At 40.2% G+C, this 14892-nt stretch overlaps 1 protein-coding gene across 1 annotated transcript in view; it reads right to left on the bottom strand.

The window, feature by feature from the left end:
• The window catches only part of slco4a1 (solute carrier organic anion transporter family, member 4A1), a 52459-nt gene extending 40334 nt beyond the window's left edge, over positions 1–12125 (bottom strand). Inside the window, exon 1 of the mRNA XM_049580334.1 lies at positions 11976–12125. The gene's annotated coding sequence lies outside the window, so the exon portion shown is untranslated. The remainder of the gene's footprint in view (positions 1–11975) is intronic.
• Positions 12126–14892: the final 2767 nt, after the last annotated feature.

Genomic DNA, 14892 nt, shown 5'->3' with positions numbered 1-14892 from the left:
AAAAAAGAATAAATATGGACTGGCATACGTGTAGAATGGTATAAGAAACCCTGATCTCAAAGGTTTGTGGTTCATCTGGCTCTGTGGGCTTGATTTGAAAAGAGGTTGTGGCTGAGTCATTATATCACACACATTCCAGGAACTCACCCACACACTCGCACCATAATTTCACAAGACAAATGACCGCAGTGTTACTAACTTCTGTTTTTATAAATGACTGACAAGTGGTGTACAGGATGATGTCATCTGCATCACTCTTGCTATTTATATCATCCACACCTCATAGTTTGTGACTTTTCCAAACATTATTTCTGATCTATTTTTGTGCTCATTGTGTTGCTAATTGTGTTAAGTAGGGCTGGGCGATATGGACAAAAATTCATATCTCTGTATTTTCAGGCTGAATGGCGATACACAATATATATCTCGGTATTTTCTACAAAATGGGCAACATGTTAAGTTACAAGTCAAAGCCTCATGTGAGATGTCATAAGCACTTTTATTAAAAAAAAAAAAAAAAAAGACAATCAAAATGTTAACTTTTTGCACATAGCACTGGAGCTACAGAGCCTTAAAAGTTTGCAGCACAGGCCACACACATCTTGTAAATAAAATGTCTGTGTTTTTGTTTGGGCATTTTTTAAACGCATGTGTCTCGAGCATCCACGTGCTGTTTCAGTGTCACACAATAGACTACAGCGACATCATTGAAACGCTGTTGAAACACTCAACAGTATTCTGTATGGTCCACTCCAAATCTCTAGATAAAAACAGTGTTTCTACAACAAAGCAATCAAATAGGGATGCACAATATATATCTGGTCAATAAATTATCGGCCAATAATGGGATATTCTTATTATTATGCATTATTCTGATTTTAGCTGATGAATAGAGCCGATAATATGAAGCCAGACTGCTTTCACTGACTTAACAAGGGCAGTATCTACACATGGACACAGTGGGTGGTGGTACATGTACCTTTAAACTTGGTTTGTAAGCCACCAATGAACACAGAGAAGAAGAACAACAGCAACTGCAGCACGCTGTCTAGAGGAGAAAACATGTCGCAGTGTGGACGTCTTTCACAGTTCCAGAGGAAGACAACAGGATTGCACCAAGGGTCTGATCTTTGACCACCCAACACCCTACCAGATCAACAAAGTTCCTGCAGCTATTTTTACAGGTTAGACACAGCGCTGAAGGACAGCCTCCAGAGTGTTAGCATGAGCTAAATAGCAGCAGCGGCTTACATCCAACACCAAGCTTTTTTTTTTTTTCTGAGTCTCTCAATGCTCTGTTTATTGATTTTTTTAAATTGAAAACAAACAAATCCAACATATAGAGTTTGGTCTCCAACACCAAGCTTTTAAAAGGTTTTACTCTGTTGCTGAACTTATTAATAACTGCTAGCCATACAGTATGATGCCACAGTTCCGTCAACCAAGATTCTAACTTCTCTTACACAACAGTTAGTTCCGGCCCTGCAATCTGATTGGTCGAGAGACAGTAAAACCGTGATGATATTGGAGTACAACATCACGGTTATTTCACTGTGTATGTATCACTCCGCCTCATAGCTGATTGCAATCAACAATCAAATCAAAACTGACGGTTAGTGTCAGTTGGGTCAGCAGTTGCGTTGTAGGCTAATTAATCCATCCACTGTCAAACAGCCAAAAATATGGATTTATTTCCTAAAATAAGTTTTGAATTGAACTATGAATGGTCATGAGAGGAAGATGAGGGAGAGGAGAAGCTGAATCCATCTGAGCACACATCCAGGTTTGTCAGTGTTTCATCAGCGGAGCTCAATGACTTGGAGAAAAAGCAACATACTGTCAGATCAGAAGGCAGAGTCAGCTGTGCCTGTGAAGCGACAGTCCACCATGCAGTCACCACAGACTTATTTCACTGGCTGCACAATTAATGGAAATGTGCAGATAAATGTGTATAAAGAGTAAGTGCCTGGCGCACCATGTCTGTGTTACATAGCAACGGTAACAGTGGAGTCCTGAGGGAACTATTTTTGTTGGCAGAAGACAAATAAAATGCTTATCTATATAAAATGCCCACTGTTTGTCATTTTTCAACATTTCTATTTAACTGTTTAACTGTTGTATAAAAGCAATATCACACTCGAGCTCGTGATGTTATACTGTGATATCGTCACGGCTGTAATTCGGTCATAGGCACGAGGCCGCAGGCCAGTCACAGCCGACAAGTACAGCATCACTCCCTCTCGTGTGATATTGCTTAATTAAATCAATCCACTGGTTGTTGGGGGAAAAATATCTGACCAATAGACTGTATATAAAGATGGATGACATCACACACTAAACAAGGAAGCAGTCCTGAGCACTCGTAAGGAGGCAGGTCGAGGTGGCAGATGGGTCACAAAAAAATGGATTTTTGCACACGCCTTTTTCCCTGGAGTTGCGTTTCTGGATTCGTGTGAACTTTGAGTGAACTTTGAGACATTTTAAGGTACGTCCTCATCCTGTCTTTTCCTAAACTTGACCATAGTTACATAAATTGCCTAAACCTAACCACAGTAATTTAATGTTAATTAGAGATGTAATGTCATTCATGGGGCACAAATTTGTACCATATTTTCACAGGATATTATATTGTTCTATGAGAATATGTTGAATAAATCCATAGTGATAAAATCTAACACTGAACATCTTTTGTGAGTTTTTACCTGTTTTTCTGATTAAAAATGAGAGTTGGAAAATGTTTGACATTCGGTAAAATGCTCCACTCGTCACTGTCACCAGCCGTTCAATCAAAGTGGAGAAGGGGGAGACAAATACCACAATGACCAACCATTGCAGAGGACACAGACAAGTTTCCTCTGGGAAAGAAATGCTTTGGTGGCCTTATTAAAGTAACACCAGCGACTGTCCAGCCAATGAGAATTTGGTCGGACAACAGCATATTGACCAACCAATTGACTAACTGACCAGAAGATTACAGCCCATGTGAATTTTATGAATGTGAATTAAACAAAATTAAGATGATGTAAGTATCAAAGAGCACTGCCTCGTTGTTAAATTTGTATGCTGCTTTTTGTATGCTGTCAAATGAATAATTGTTTAACTTTGTTCAAATGACAAAGGTTTCAATATTTCGGTTGTAATATTTAAGTGCTGCAGTGTATGGCAATTTCTCAATTAAAAAACTGACAGAAAAATTCCATTGTGTTGCAGAAGCTAGTGGAAACAGAGTGAGAACATTATCCAATTGAATTCACATTTATGTTTTATTTTTTTGAATCCAGAGTGGGGAAGGAAGTTTGCAGTGTCCCTGAGTTGCATCATATTTGTTGCTCCCTTCACTTATTCTGTGGTAGCAACAAACATTAATTTAGCAGCAAGAGAGTGACTGTTTGTCATGAACATATTTAGAAATCTTAGCAGGAAAATCTTGCTTTTTTATAAAATGAAATATAAGATTAAGCCCCCCTCTCCACCCCAATAACTTTATTACAGTCCCTAAGTGGTTTGCCAGATACTTTCTGTAGCACTGAATGAGGGTGATGACCTCAGCTGGTTGTACGGCAACAGGCGTGGGTAGCTGATTTAGCTGATAAAACACTGCAAAGACTAATATGCTAACAGACATTGAAGCTAGCATGGCATATGCACACATGGTAGGTGTTATTAAGATTGTATGGCTTTTAAGTTGTATAACTCATTTGCCACTTTAGTGCACACAACACTGCATGTGGAGCGAGTCCTTTATCCTGCTCTGGCCCCATCTGTTTTTGTGAACTGGGTCAGACAACCTTCAAATTAAACTGCATTAGTTCTGCACAATGCCTATCACCACAGCGACAGTGCTCTCTGTGAAATCACTCTGCTGTCATCAAAAAATCTGATGTTCCACATTAGGTACACTATGTTGTTTTTATGTGGTGCATCACACAAGACTCTGATTGAAATCAGGGCAATATATTACACTTTGTTGACAGACGGTGATGGATTCACTAGTGAACAGCTTGTTTCAGCTGTGGTAAGGTGAAGACAACAGAGAAATGAGGAGGAGGTTCAACCTTTGATGAGAGGACTGATCCTATGCTTTGACAGGAAATGCTGAGTCGCTGCTCTGCCAGCCCACACACAGAGACACACTCTGACTTTAGTGTGGTGCAAACATGCAAACATGACCTTTGTGATACAAACCTTTTTCACATTACACATAAGTGTAAAGTGTTAATATGTTATGTAGACATGGCCAATATATCAAGCATACACAATGTATCGTGACTTGTTCCACACAGGATGTGTAAAATGACTATATCGCAAACATCAACTATAAATTCACAAAATGTCTGTAGAGGAGCGCTTCCAGGAATTGTTTGCTTGAGGTGCTCTTTCTATGGGACAATCATCATCAACTATAAATTGTCACATCCTTTTTTACACCAGCACAAACATGATACGCCACACACACTTACCCGCGCGTCCAGGCCACTTCTCCTAGGTGATAGTTTGTGAGGCTTATCTTGTTTTTGTATCTGTTTGTCTGCCGACTGCAACCAGTTGCTGCAGTTTGCATCCACAGAGCACCAATGCAACTTGCAAATATTATTATTATATGAACTGGAGAGCTGTTTGTTTCCTGCTCATAGTGAATGAATCCACATGTTTAATGGCACTGCAGTAACACTTTCACTTTCTGCTAACGGTCAACTGTCAGTTCACAGCAAAACATCGACACTGTTGGCCAGGATGAGCTGGGTGCTTCAGAATAAAAGCATCTGTAGTTCCACATTGATTTATTTCATTGCAACATAACTTTATTTAACCTTATTATAACAATACTTTAACTTTATATTATAAGTTTGTTATTTAACTCTATTATTGCAATACCTTATTTAACTTTATATTGTAACTTTACATTATTTAATTTCATTATAATACCTTGTTTAACTTTATATTATAATTGTATGTGATTTAAGTTTATAATAACAGTAATAGGTGTTCCGGACACGTCCCACTTGGGGTCCCCCAGGAGGAGCTGCAAAGCGTTGCCGGGAAGAGGGATGTCTGGGTTGCTTTGCTCGGCCTGCTGCCCCCGCGACCTGGCCCCGGATAAGTGGATAAAAATGGATGAATGGATGGAATAACAGTAATGTAACATTTTTGTAATAGAACTTTATTGTAGATACTCATTTTTTTGGAAAAAAAAAAAAAAACGGAAAAAATGATACCAGCATAAGAATCGGTGCTATGACTTTTCTGGAACTGATGGGGGCAGTATACGCCATATAGCATTACAGTCCATGCCTACATTCAGCGTGATACGCTGGTGGCCAAGGCTACCACCTGCTACTCAGTTTCTAACACACTCACACACTGATGGAAGCATCATCAGGAGCAATTTGGGGTTCAATATCTTGCTCAAGGATACTTCGACAGGCAGACTGGAGGAGCCGAGGATCGAAGCGCTGATCTTCTGCTTAGTGGATGACCCACTCTACCCCTACCTCTACCTACAGCCGCCTATCTGTCCAGAGGTAACAAAATAGGTAACACCTATTAGCACCTTGAAAGCTCTCTAATTAACAAGTTATAACTTGTTTGTTGAATCTGTTCTTCTTGTCTTTACATTAACCTAGTCTCCTGGCTGTATAGCTGCTCAACCACCCCCATCCTCCTCCCAGTATTCTATTTGTCCCCTGGCTTTCTACAAAGACACATTAGCCATTTTAATTCCCAGATATTCCATCTGCCAGTCATCTACAATTAATATAACCACAGTTACTCAATTCCAACATCTCACACACTCCCAACTCGTCAAATACTGCTGCTGATTTCATTGTCAGATACTGACGTACAAAGGCACCTTTTGCATGGTGCGCACATGGGCGCCTGCTATTTCTGACACTGTCAGCCACAACCAAACTCATCATATACCCCTGCTTTGTCAGTGGATGCCTGTGTCAGACATGACGCATCGTGATGCTCTTTGTGGCTCTGTGATAATATTCTTAAATGCTTATTTGAGTTTGTACTAATGCAAAGGCAAACAAACAGAAAAATATCTTACTACTTGTCAAAAAATGGTGTCCACCACCAATCTCAGCAGACAAATCCAAATGCTTCTCCAGTAGGTAGATGCTAGGTTAAAGATCCAATGTGTTTAATGCTCAGGGTTTTGGAGAATTTGACAAAAAAAATCAGAAATTCAAGGTCCACTTTCTAGCTTTGTTGTTGATTTTATTCGCATCTTATGGTTTTCAGCAGCAGATGGATTTTTCTCAGTTTTCACAGAGATAGCTCAGTAAGTCATCACAGGGTCAATAATTTATTTGTCACTCTCATGCTTTGGGAATGATTTCACATCATTGCCTTTTCCATTCATCTTTATGATACTACTACACTTGCCACTTTACCAGATAGAAGTATGCCAAACAAGGAAATGCTATGATGATACTCTGAAGACTTCCCAAGCAACATGACACCTGACTCACCACTAACTCCCCTCTATGTAGGCTATGTGACAACTCATACTTGTGCACACAAATTGTTATGACTGTCAGTAACTGTCACGGGGTTCTCGTGGTTAATGTTTGGTAATCTGTGTGCGTAAATGCGTGTGCCTACATCATGGCCATTGAGTCAGCTAATGGGCACCTCATAAATGATGTGCAAAGGACAGTGAATGTCTCGAGGTAACACAACAAGCAGGTCCCCTAATGCTTCCATCCTGGCCCACATACTGTTATAATAGATAACAACGCTATAGAAATAATGACACCACGTGTATAGGATGGTGTCCAGTTAACACTGAGTATGAAAATGAAAGAGGTCAAATAATATTTCTATTGATGATTGATCTTGATGGCCACCCAGTGTTTTGCCAGATTAATGAAATGTGAAGCAAAGCAGAAGGAGATGTTCAGTTTGCATTAGCAGTAACTTCAAACACTGAAACAATGTTAGGAGAGCAAACAGTAAACAATGAGGCTGATAAAAAATTATAAAGAGTAAGGCTGGATTACATGCTGCATTGTCTCCTGTGAATCCTACATGCGTAGGCAGGTAATTTGATTCCAGCACAGGAATAAAGGACTCTGCCACTAACAATTAAAACTAGGTTACTATACAGAGAGGTAGTGTTCCAAACAGGTCCCCCTCCCCCCATTCAAAGTCAATTGGATGCGTGAGCTGCACAGTGCAGAATTAAGCATTCAGGGGCGAAAATCCCATTTCATAGTTGGGGGGGGACAATAAACAGTAAAATTTTAGAGAATAATTCCAGGGGGGGGCAAGGAAAAAAAGTTGTAGCCTGTCTTTTATACAGCATCTTTTACGGCAATTTGATGCTTTAAAGGGCCAGTGTGTAATATTTGGCATGGTTTATTGTCAATCTGAATCTGAATCTGAATCTTCTACCCATGCTTTTATATATATATATATATATATATATAGCATATATATATATAGCAAGGGCCTTGCTTTAGAGAGGTCGCCATCTTGCACTGCCATGTATGTACGGCAGACCGAGCGGACAATCCAGCCAGCCAGAGAACGTGTTTTGCGTGTATAAATGAACCAACGAAGACAGCAGAAGGAAGGAAGAAGGAGGACAAAACAGCAGAGAGTGTTAGTAGTTCGTCGATAGAGAGTAGTGAAAAGTTTTTTTAGTTATAAAGTTTGCGAATGGACCACACTTACCACGCAACAGGAGAGAATGAACCCAAACCGTCATCTGCGAGGAAAAGAAGACGCAACTTCGCTCCTTGTGATGCACTCTCTACGGCGCTTTTCCTCCTGGTGATATATCTCCCCAACGATGGTAGCAGTAGCACCGAATCCCATTCTGTGCATTCAGCCTCTCTTCTCGCCCGCTCAGCATCAAACACATGGAGTTCCTCATCTGTATGCTCCGGCTCAAACAGGTATGGCTCTGGGTCTGTGTCCGCTACAAGAAACTCTTCAAAATCACATTCAAAGTCGTCCATTGCAGCTACTATAGTCCGGAGATATTGCTAGGCTAAATGAACAGCTGAGCTCTGTTTACAGGCTACGCTGTCAGTCAGTGTGCAGGCTGGAGATTGGTGGAGCAGGGAGGGGAGGGGGTGCCCACTCGCTATGGTAAACGAGTGTGTGTGTAAAGTTATGAAGTGTGTCTGTTACGCTAGAAGAGTCAGAGTTTGGGACGGAGTCTTTTACCCCCTGGAATGTTACTGGAGTTTCTGGAGTGCTTAAATAAACGGGCCTTTTTCCCGAACACTCCTCTGGTCTCTTGCTCATGAGGGATTCATTACAATATCATAACATGGTTTAGATTTCTAAATAAATATACAACTCGTCGCTAGATAGACCTACTCCTGAAAAACTTGTGCGCAAGGCTTTTTGTCCCTACGAGGCCACCGTCATTTATCCGATGGGGGTAGTCTAGATTTAAAACAAAATGATTGAAATCAAATTAACATTTACACATCGACAACAGTCAGGTGCGCCGTGCTGTCCAAGGTGCTGAGTGTGTCTGGAGCAGAGCAGGTCTCTGTCTCCCCGTGCGCAGTAGTGTGAATATTTATGCTATTAAGTAAACAGAGAAAACATGTCTCTCATTGTTTAATAGCAGCAAAACAATAAGGCTTCATTCATCAAAGACCGAAACTCGATCTCTCTCCTTCTCTCCCTCTTTTTCATCTGGCTCAGATGTGTGAAATGGATCCTTCATCTCTGGCTGGCTGCAAGAGCAAACTGTTTTGTTTGTTTTTTTCCGTTTTTTTACCGGCAGTTAGATAAACATTTCCTGCAATTAAACTGTGCACCTCAAAACCGGGCATAATAGTCGCGCGTAATGGCCGCTCCTCGGTTAAACTGCATGTCTTTCATATTTGTCTCACTGACAGGTGGAGAGCCCATAGACAGGTACCCATTAGCTACAAGCCGCTCCGTCACAACCGTGCGTAATAGTCACGCGTGATGGCCGCTCCTCGTCAGTTAAACTGCACGTCTGTCATGTTTGTCTCACTGACAGGTGGAGAGCCTACAGATATTAACTACGAGCTGCTCCGCCACTGACTGCTCTTGTCCTGTCCTCTCCCTCTTCTTTCTCTCCTGTCCTCTCTGACTATCACTAAACTCTGACTTTTGAACAATGCAGGAGAAATGTTGCAGACAGTTTATATTATCAGCCTGGGCCTGGGGCTTGTTGTAACAGTAAATGGGATGTGTTGTAACTTGTGTAAGTTAAACTGTATCTGCGACTGTACATCTTACCCCGCGTGATGTGGGCCACACGCTGCAACTGCTGCCAAGTACTAACGGCTGCTAGCCCCGCCCGTTGAAAAGAGTGTGGGATATACCACTACTAGGAATGGGAGGGGGGGACTAAATCTTTTAAGATTTAAATAGCACATTATTGCGCTTTTATAATGAGCACCGCTTATATTGTGCTTTTAATAAATACTACTGCATTGTTCAAAAATTATTAATTGTGCCTCAAATTATTCTAGGGGGGTACAGCTTTACTGAAGGGGGAGTCATGTCCCCCCTGTTCCCCCCGGGATTTCCGCCCCTGTAAGCATTACACAAAAAGCTATGCTTGACTGTCACTATTGGCATGACAATAATTTGGCCAGTTTGTAAGCATCACTGAAGTGCCAACAGTGACAATAAAGCTCACCCTTGAGTGTAATATTGCAGTTATACAATGGTTACCAACAAAATAAAAGCTATAATCAAAATTCATTCATATATTCTCAAAATAATTAACAAAACCTTTTTGCTAGAGTTGTCTCTGTTTCAATGGAAATGGCGTCTGATTAAGAACTGGAAAACACTCAGTCATGTCAGTAGGTAATGATATAATGAAACCTAATTTACTACCCCAGCAAGTAGGCTGACCCTAACAACCTAGTAACAGAGACCATTTCTAGTCCCTGTAGAGTCAGCCAGCAAACATAAGCCCAGATCAGACCAAAGATTTGTGATGAGACAAAACCATTTTAGAATGTGCAGAGTAAAGTTGCAGCGGTGTGAACTGGCCGGTCTGAGCTCAACTCACTCCAGCTGATGGTGTCATCCTCAACTCAGCTGGTCAAATCTCAGGCGGCCGGTTTTAGAACATAGAGCACGTCACCTGTGTCAACAGCCAATCGGCTTGTAGTGAAGTCTGCTGGTCAAGTCAAAATGATCACAGACAGTGTGTTCGCTTGAAAAACGTAGAAATTTAATCGGCCAATATATTGGTTATTGGATTTTTTTATTTCATAATAATGGAATCGGCATTGGCCCCAAAAAATCCATAGCCTATCAGTCAGGCCCCAAAAAAACACTGGCTAGAAGTGGGGATGCGCAACAATATTGGCACGTCATGGGTATTGGCTGTTATTGGCTTTAAAATAAACTATATCAGAATTGACAAACATGCTATTTCTTAATTTGCACAATGAATAATTATTACATACACTGAAAAGCATTGTATTCCATGTCTCCATCTGCTGGTGGGCCATCACAATAAGATTATGCATGCAGAATATGATGTTAATTCCACTACAAAGGGATTTGATGATCACTAAAATTAGGTAGGGAAAAGGAGGGATATATCGCATCGGTATCAGGTGTCAGGTTTCAGGGAATCAGGTATGGTTATTGGTCAAATGAGTTGTTACATGTAGGCATATCGGATATCAGCAAAAAAATCCAATATCGTGCATCCCTAATTAGAAGTGAATAAAAGCATAGTTATAATTATTACACACTATTTCTGCAAATAGGTGCCCCTAATTCCTACACACTGGACCTTTAAAAACTCTAGTACACATAGATGGAGTGAAAAAAGTGCATAATTAAAAGGCCATAAGGGAGAGGTAGATTTAGGGACTGTTTTATTGTTAAGTATTTTAATGTGCTTCTTCTCTATAGCTCCCTATACCACATATCTGTATAGTAAATCCAAGAGTTGGACAATCTTGTGATAGTGAATACTGAATATAACGGTCAGCAGTTTGGGAATTCCCTGATGCAGCCTCTGTGATACACGTCTCCTGCATCACATGGAGCCCGTGAAGCATGCTCAGTCTCCCCGGAGCGCAGGTGTGGGTGTCTGGCCATAGCAGCGCATCATTGTGCGTTATGTACTTGATAGGAAACAAAGCAAACAACGCTGTATATGACACGTAGTATACCGCAGATGTCCTGTAAGCTATGCAGCGTTTTGCATAAGGTTTCAGGAAGCTGATGCAAGACAAAAAGACGAGTGCAATGGCTTCCCTTGAGATTTGGCGCTGCTTTAAACCGTCTACTGTCAATGAAATGAAATCATACGATCACATGATTAGAGATCGGTTTAATTCCTGGTATCTCCTCCCATGAAAACCCCAGCAGTGGTTCCTCCCTGTATAAGAGCCTTTCTCTGACATACAGAGAGACATGCTGTAGCCCACAACAGCTGTAAGTCATCAATTTGAGCGATCAACACATCAAAGGCACGTGGCAGAAGCTCAGTACGATTATGAACCATGATTTTTGTCAATTACGCCAATGAACGTAGACTCCATGTCAATATGCTCTAATAATCGTGACATAGCCTACCGAAGCGTTGTTTAGAGTGAACGCTTACTGCGGATTCTATGGGTGTTGAAGGCTTTTTCATAAAGTGTTTGCTACAGCACAGTACTGTATGACAGAACATGCCCGTGGATTAGAGTCAGCTTCATGTGAAGGATTAATGCAACCAGATGCTGCTGATGAACAAGCCTTTTGTTCATTTTAGCCTATAAAAGCATCTAATAATGATGGAGACATGCAGCATCTCTGTCACCACACATTCACTCCTGGTCGCTAAAAAATGTTGCACTTTACAGAGTAAATGTCTTTCAGGCAACCATTTCAGCTTTGGACATGTGAATACATGTATATCCATGCTGGTGATGCTGAGCAGCAGCCGCACCACGGAGCGCATCCTTCCAAATCACCACCAGCATTACACATGAAATGAACAGGCTTACCTTAAAATACACGTTTATTGGTCCGTTCTTCCTCTCACATAATGTCCTGTCATTCGTGCCGTGTCGCGTGGGGGAACGGCTACAAGTATGGTAGAAATAATTGCAACGCTACTGGGTTAGCGCCCTTTTCTTACAGGGCGAGCGAGTTGTAACCGCGGTAGAGCCTGCCTGTATGGAGTGTGATTGATGCAACTATAGAGGAATAGCTTGTGGCTTCAGGCCAAGAGAAATATGAAATAAATAAATACATTATTAATAATAATAACAATAATAATACTTATTATTAATAATAATAATAATAATAATAATAAGTATTATTATTATTATTATTATTATTATTAAAATAATTATTTTTAACAGAAACAAGTTAAAGAGAGCACATCACATGTGCATCTTTACATTTGCAGTATTCTTTACACATTAGCTTAGCCGCTTAGCTGACTGTCTCTCCTGTTATAGAGTCCGACCCGCAAAAAGCTGTGTAACGGGTAAAAATATGTATAGATATAAACTGATGAGTACGGGCATGGGTAAAAATGAAATACAGGCAGGAGAGCAGCGGTTAAGAACCAAAGTATATTTTTTATTTTTCAGAATAAAACAAATGAAAAACGTGCAGTAGCCTATTTATGTAATCTTTTGACATCTAAGTCACTATTATAAAGTCGTAATTTCTTTTATTTTTAAAAGTCAGTGACACCAATTGAGCCTTTGACCCTGGCATCACATTCCTCATCAACCTGGAGGACTCCAGCCATGAAACTATAAACATGCAGCCCGAGGATGAGGGAGGATTTGCATTTGCAGGATACAACTGTTGTGCATGCATTTTTCATAAGATATCATACCAGTGCAAGTTTGTTTACTTTGTCTCTTGTTCCCTACAGTGGAACTCTGACACTCTGGCAGTCTGCCCACTGCTGTCAATCAATACAAATGCCCCTCCTGCAGCTGAGACAAAAAGGACAATTTTAAATATTTCCCCCAAGTTTTTTTCTTCCTTACAATAATAATAATAAATTAAAAAGCATGTTGACATTACTTTAGACTACAAAAGTTCACCTACAAAAAAAAATGTGTTTAGTGTAAACAGTACTGTAAATGTTAGCATGCTAACTTAAGATGGTAAATACTGTCATTGTAAGCATATTGGAATGCTGATGTTAGCATTTAGCTCAAAGCACTACTATTTAGATTCTAAATTTTAGTTAAAAGACAAAAAGTTAAAATATTGTATTATAAAGTCCATTATTCAATTACAAACAAAATCTACTTAATTTCTGTCACTTTGCAGATTCCGATTTTAAACATAAAATAAATGATGAACAAATGAAATAAAATACAGTGAAACTATTCAGCAGTATATGACGTATAGAGATTTAACTCCAAGTAAATTGAAGTATACTGAGCTGATAATACATAAGTATTTTCACATTAGTATCAGTAATTTTGAATACAGCACATTTTTTTTAATTGTTTTCTATCATTATTTTATCTTAATGCAATTAATAGTTGAACTTAAGCAAAATATTTGCCTGAATGCCCAAAATCACTAGGCAGACTTAGAGCTGAATTACTACAGAAAATACTGAATATACTGTATAAAGGCTGTCAATACAGACAAACTCTACAGTAGTTATTTCTCCTGTAAACCATTTCAAAGGAGACACTGTGTTGTTCACAACATTTCTTGTCTTCGTATTCACCTTCTTCTCCTGAGTCTTGGTTTTGGCATTAATCATCTCCTATACATTAGATTCACTAAATTGAGAGGAGATCTTCTTGTCCAATGATGTTCGACCCCTGTGGTGCTATCAGCTCTGGACCAATTGCTGAGCTGAAGAGTCAAGCTGAAACAGCAGTCTCGAGGTACCACTATGACTGATGTGCAGCTTTGTGGTTTGGCTATGACCTTATTAAAGTTCAACCACAAGATTCAAATACGTGTCACCGACCATGTAGCCTGTAGTATTTTCTGTATTTACTTAAGTTAAAATGAAAAAATAATATAACAATATACAGCTAAATATTTGTTTAGAAGGTTTTAAACTAGTATTGAATTTAGAGTTTAGTGTTTATCTTCATTAGCCCATTTCTCTATATAATAACATATGTTGTGAATGTTGATCTACTGGGTGGATTAAGCATGGATGAGTGGCTGGAGGAGATGGATGGGATCGAGAAGAAGAGAAAAAAGAAAGGAGACACGCTGAAATTAATGAAAGCTGAAAAAGGCAAGAAGTGGAGCTGGGACCGTTAAACAGACTCTGTGGTCAGTTCGCTGTTTTCAGACCCGGTGTGCCGAGAAGGAGGTGACTATTGATTTTAAAATGGTCACCAAGATTGAGCTAAACCAGGTTCTCCGCCAGTTTTATGCCAATGTGATAAACGGGAAAGGTGAAGCTTACGGTTTCAGCAGTTGTGTTGGCCTTTGTGCGGGGCTTAACCGTCACATTAATGATCCGCCCATCAGTTGATCCTGGTGTCTGATGAACAATACCGAGTTCACCCCTAGCAACAACGTCTTCATTGGAGTAGTGAAGAAACTTCGCCGAGTAGGTCGTGACAAAACATCCCACCACCAAGTGTTAACACAGGCCAACTTTCAGAAAATCAAGCTCTCTCAGGCACTGAATCCAAACACACTTGAGGGTCTTGTCAACAAAGTTTGGTTTGATGTGCAGCAGCATATGGGACGCAGAGCTAAGGAGGGCAACTGCCAAACGAAGCCTGACTCATTTATCATCCGACAGGACGAAAACGGTCAGAAATATGCAACGCTGTCATTTAATGAATGCACCAAAAACCACCAGGATGCCGGCGAACGAAACAAAGAGAGTCTGGGGGATTATTAGTCTTGGGGATTTATGTTTGAGCAGCCAGGGAACCCACTGTGTCCTGTCGCTTCACTGGAGAA

Source organism: Epinephelus fuscoguttatus, linkage group LG7 (genome assembly GCF_011397635.1).
Source record: "Epinephelus fuscoguttatus linkage group LG7, E.fuscoguttatus.final_Chr_v1".
Taxonomy (NCBI): Eukaryota; Metazoa; Chordata; class Actinopteri; order Perciformes; family Serranidae; genus Epinephelus; species Epinephelus fuscoguttatus.
This window is presented reverse-complemented; position numbering and strand designations above follow the sequence as displayed.